The sequence below is a fragment of the Helianthus annuus genome, chromosome 11 (assembly GCF_002127325.2).
Source record: "Helianthus annuus cultivar XRQ/B chromosome 11, HanXRQr2.0-SUNRISE, whole genome shotgun sequence".
NCBI classification, from domain to species: Eukaryota; Viridiplantae; Streptophyta; class Magnoliopsida; order Asterales; family Asteraceae; genus Helianthus; species Helianthus annuus.
The window spans coordinates 37,215,351-37,220,660 of record NC_035443.2 but is presented as its reverse complement, the minus strand read 5'-3'; the positions used below and the strand labels follow the sequence as shown (position 1 = coordinate 37,220,660).

The window sequence follows — 5,310 nt, the reverse complement described above, 5'->3', positions numbered from 1 at the left end:
CTGAACCATCCATTATGCCACATTTTCTAAAGGTTCGATAACGTCTTTGAAAAACTTGTCATTGTCATCAAGAATCAACTTTACAACTAATCCATCATTGCACTTTTTTAGAAGAGTGCCTTCAAATCACCTTCCACGTATGATATGTCCAATGTACATACTGAAATGTACATCCACAGAAAAACAATCAATAAACGCACAACCTTGAAGGCACATTTTATTATAATAGTCTATATAAGTTAAAAAAACCAAGCATGCTTAAGACTAAGAGTCACTGACAAAGATGTAGCAAATTGGCAAGTGAAAGTTTATGTCTGTCATTATAGTATGATCATATACATCATATAAAATAAAAATAATAAAAATATTGTTATTGCAGGGTATGCCTTGTATAAACATTTGCTATAAAATCAAATAAGTCATCTACGGAGGTCCTTCCTTTTTCTTTTTTGCGAGGGAGTCGGCTGAGGTACGCAAAAATTTGTTCACTTGTAATTTTGCAAATTTCTGTGACCTCGGAATGGGTCCCAGTTTAAGTTTAAGTTCTTCAAAGCTCTTGACCCTTTCACTTTTACATATTTCTATCTCCAAGTCATGTAATGATGTGATCTTTTGAACTTCAACAAAACAATGTATAAAAGAGTTGACCTGCAAAATCAAAATCAGTTGATCATTTCAACATAATCATATAACTTATAAAAACTGACATCATTGATTGATAATGTGATTATTTAACCAATTTCAAAACACTAATAATGGGTCAAATATAAGTTATAACCAGGTTTATTAAAACCGGTTGGACCAATAACCAGGGATGGAACCAGTCCAGTTAAGCCCCTTTAGCCGTCCCCATTTGAAGCAGCTGATAGTTTTTTTATATTATTCTCTATCAAAACCTCATTTTGTTATTAATTTTTTCATCTTCATTAAAATGCCGAAGTAACAAATTACAAACAAGTGGCAGGTAAATGGGCAACAAGCTGCGCCGCAACCCCCCTTTGAATTACAAAATCGATCCTACTAAAGATGAAACGACCCTTAAAGGTTGAGAAATTACTATTCACAACCCGTTGTACCTTGTTTAGGAATTCCACAACCTATGGGGCTAGGGAACCAAATGTATCATAACTTACTAAAATTGCAAATTCACACAAAAACTGAAGCATTTTCATATATTATTTATATGAATTTTTTATAGAATGGCTCACTAAACAAACCTACTCATGTTAACCTCCTATACCAGCACCTCAATCCCTTCACCTCTTGGACAGAGAGGAGGCATGTATATAGGTTTAAGTTTTATATTAATTCTAACAACCACAGAAACAGTAAAACTGCCGGTTAGTTGTCACTCCAGTTCGAAAACATTTAGCAAATTTGAACCCTCCACCTCGTGGATAAACAGAAGTGTGTATATTGTTTTAAGTTTTATATTATTTCTGGCTTTAAAATCCACTTAGACCAGCTAACCACTAAGACAGGCAGTTGGTTATCCGATCAGGTTCTGAAAACATTAGTTATAACTATTACACTATTAACTTAAAATAACTTTGATATAAATCACATTTTGTCAAGTTGCAAATATAAAAACCTTTATTCTATAAAAAAGAAGAGAAAATTGATGAACGATGATAAACTTTACTTTACTTTACCTTTGCTTTAGTGAGCATGAGACGATTAAGTGAGGGAACATTCTGCATATGAGGATGCACAAGAACAGATCTAACAGGGCCAAGAAAAGCCGATCCTATATAACCGAATAATAACCGAAATTGTAACCGGTTAATAAAGAGTGAATTTAGCTGTTTGGAAAAAAGTTAAGAAACAAAAGTTAAGAAAAAAAACAAATAAAGAGTGAATTTAGCTGTTTGGTTGTGCCCAGGCCTGAATTTGAAAAATGGGTGTGCAGCAAAAGCTATGACTGCTTACAAAAGCTATGACTGCTTACAATGGATCCGTTCTTCAAGGCATGTCCCTTTGCTATTTTGCAAGCTTGTTTGACAGAAAAAGCATCCAAACCATCAACCTATGCAGGGATATGAATTGAGACTGAATGTTCGATATAATTGTATAATTGTATACACGACTTCTCATAAACGACTAATATTGAAAGTAGTTAAAAACCAATGGGATATTGATTTCGTGTTTAAATCTTTCAAGCGTTTTAAGATTCTCTAAATCAGCAACTGAATCTTTTTAAATCGTAATTAACTTCTGACCATTTATTTTATATTAAAAATCCATTAATATAGTTGCTCAAGGCAGTAAACAATTATCTCTTGTCGCAAAAAGAACGTTAAAATTTTACCAACTAAAATTCTGGTCGAAATTTTATTTTGACTGTTGAGGTCAATCCTTGAATAATTACGGTGATAAGCTTTTTTTGGAGAAAATTATGATAGTTTAAATAGATATATGTTTCATAAATTAGTAGATACCTCGTAAAGCTTTGTAAAGTAAGAACAAACATCCTGCTATCATGCCTATGGTTGTGACCTGGACTCATTGTTCGGCATCTCGCGTAACTGTGCCTTCGATCTTACCCCTCTACCCGTGGCCAACAAATCACCACGCAATTGATGATTTCATTTGCAGAATAAGGGTAAAGTACTAATACATCACAAATTTGCAAAAGAATGACACAACTGGACCATTCAACATCACTATCAAAATCAAATCCAGTCATAATTTTATTTTGACTGTTGAGGGCAAACCTCACCCACTTAAAATATGAATAATTACGGTGATGGTCAAACCTCAGCCACTTAAAATCTGAAACATAAAGAGCCTTAAAAATCTGGAATAAAAAAAATTGTAGAAAATTTTGATGGTTTAAGAGATACTTTGACTTATACTTCACTCCAAAAGAGCCTTAAATCATGAGGGCTCATCATAAAGAACCATAAATGGCTACTTATATATCAACTACTTAATGGATAAGTACAGAACTCAACTTCTTATTTTATCACTGGTTTTGGAGACAGAGATAAGTTCTTTATCGTCTTCATCCATAAACCTAATGGCAAAGAACAGAAATCATCAAGTGAGTCATCTTTAAAACATGACTAAAATTGTACGGATCTGAAAGTAACCAGATCTGCAAGAAAAAAAGTAACAGATCTGGATCTATTTCACAGATCAAGTAGAAACAAACCCTAAAATTTAACAGATCTAAGTAAAATAACAAACCAAAAATGCCGATAAGGTTAACAAGATGGTACCTTAGATGTGAAAACGCCGGTGAAATCCATCTATCTCTAGGGTTATCGCCGGAGAAAGAAACCCTAAAATTTAACAGATCCAAGTCAAATAACAAACCAAAAATGCCGAGAAGGTAAAAAAGATGTTACCTGAGATTTGAAAACGCCAGTGAAATCCATCGCTCTAGGGTCATAGCCGGAGAAAAAACCCTAAAATTTAACAGATCTAAGTCAAACAACAAACCAAAAATGCCGATAAGGTTAAACAGATGGTACCTGAGATGTGGATTCGCGGGTGAAATCCGTCGATCCAGTGAATTCGGCAGTGAAATCCATGGATCAAGGGTTATCGCCTGGTGAGAGAGAGAGAGAGAAGAAATGGGGCGGATGTGAAAGACAGAAACCCTAATGAGCTGATAACGTGGTTTTGTTCTCCGCCTTGTTTTGTGAGTGAGGGTAGAATAGGAAAACCAAATTATGTTGTGCTTTAAAGGATTGTACATCATGCTTTAGGAGTGTTTTAAGGAAATTTTTATGACTTTAAGAAATCCTTTGGATATGCTTTATAAAGTAGTATATATATATATATATATATATATATATATATTACAACTACAACTGGGGTTCAAAATATACTAGTGATTATGCATCCATAACTTATTTTAGTCTATCTAGGTTATAGGAGTATTATGCTCAACATGTTTTTTTTTTTTTTGTAAGGTTTATTCTATCTCCTGTCTCTACTAAGTTGTTATCTAATGGGAAAAGTTTCTTTAAAATTTCTAGCTCATAGGTAACATGGGTGCTGGTACTGGTTTGGCGGTTCAACTATTTAATATAAGTTAGCGTTTACTGCTGTAGTGGCTAACATATGGAGATTTACCCAGTGTTCATCTAATTCATCTTTCCCTAGTGGGTTATTTCCTGTTTCCTGAGTTTGTGTATTTATTTCCTTATTGATCATCACTTCCTTTGGTTGTGACTTCTTTATTTTCTTTATTTTCTCTTAACTTTTTCTAATAATCCTATTTCTCTTCTTAGTGGTAGATGGTTTTTCAGACTGTGCTTTACGAATAAATATTCCTTCCTCAGTATCTACTGAGTATCCTGAGCGATTTGGTTGAAATGAGGTTCCCTTATCTTTTGGTGAATTATCTAATTGACGATAAATGTCTGAAATTCTTTGCTTACCCATACTGTAGACTAACAAATAGTCAAATAACATAAAGCACATAATTACATAAGTTATTTCCTAACACAGAATTTAAAACTTAAGTGTCAGCAGAACACTTCTTTGGCTTGAACCAGTGGCATGGCTCTGATACCACCTTCTGTCACAACCCCCGTCCCCCTGGTACAAACACGGGAACGGGCGGCCGTGAGCCAGTTTTGGTGGTATCGGGTATTGTCTAATTTGGCAGCGGAAATTTTCATCAGGACCGTAGTTAGGAAATATTTTATCAGAGTAGACCACCACATTTTATAACATTAAACATATGGGTAAAACCCAAGTTTGTAGTACACACAATTTCATAGGAATAAATCCTATTTTGTTTAATAAAAACATCTATTTTATTTTAGGTAACTTTATTGCCACTTTTCCAAGCCTTCAGTGCTCTCCAGCTGGCTTTTATTGGCTTCACACTAAGTTACCTGAAACACGTGTTTAAAAATTTTATCAGCAGGAAATACTGGTGAGTGAATCCCAGTTTAATCAAGTTTAAATAAAAAGTCACAGTGTACAGTATTGAGGGCGCATCCGCAATTACATTTGTTTCCAAGATATAACAATTAACATCAGTGGTACTGTCATACTCAACTTGTGGAATGTTACCACGCCAGTAACAAATTTGTATACAAAACCCCAACATACCCACTATAATTGTATTCTTACAAATACTCAATAACTGTTTAGTATATATTTAATTAAGTGAGGTTTTGTGAAAACATTTAACAAAAAGAGGATTACTCACAAAAAGGTTTACACAAAAAGAAGGATTACTCACATTGATATTATAGGGCTTTCCTTGGTGACTCCCTGGTTATAATCTAATTAAATAAACAATGCACACGTGTTAGTATAATAACCCATTTTAACATTAGTAATACC

At 34.0% G+C, this 5,310-nt stretch overlaps 1 long non-coding RNA gene across 3 annotated transcripts; it reads right to left on the bottom strand.

Annotated features, from left to right (window-relative positions):
* Positions 1-293: 293 nt before the first annotated feature.
* LOC110930209 lies at positions 294-3,687 on the bottom strand. 3 transcript variants are annotated; one of them, XR_004872399.1, is made up of 7 exons: positions 3,477-3,687; positions 3,351-3,410; positions 3,222-3,284; positions 2,439-3,016; positions 1,930-2,026; positions 1,653-1,802; positions 294-648 (listed from the first exon to the last, which is right to left on the bottom strand). It is a non-coding gene; the product is annotated as an uncharacterized LOC110930209 (long non-coding RNA). The 3 variants fall into 3 exon arrangements; XR_002587713.2 differs by having other exon boundaries at positions 1,653-1,747; positions 3,477-3,685; XR_002587712.2 differs by having other exon boundaries at positions 1,653-1,747; positions 1,949-2,026; positions 3,477-3,682.
* Positions 3,688-5,310: the final 1,623 nt, after the last annotated feature.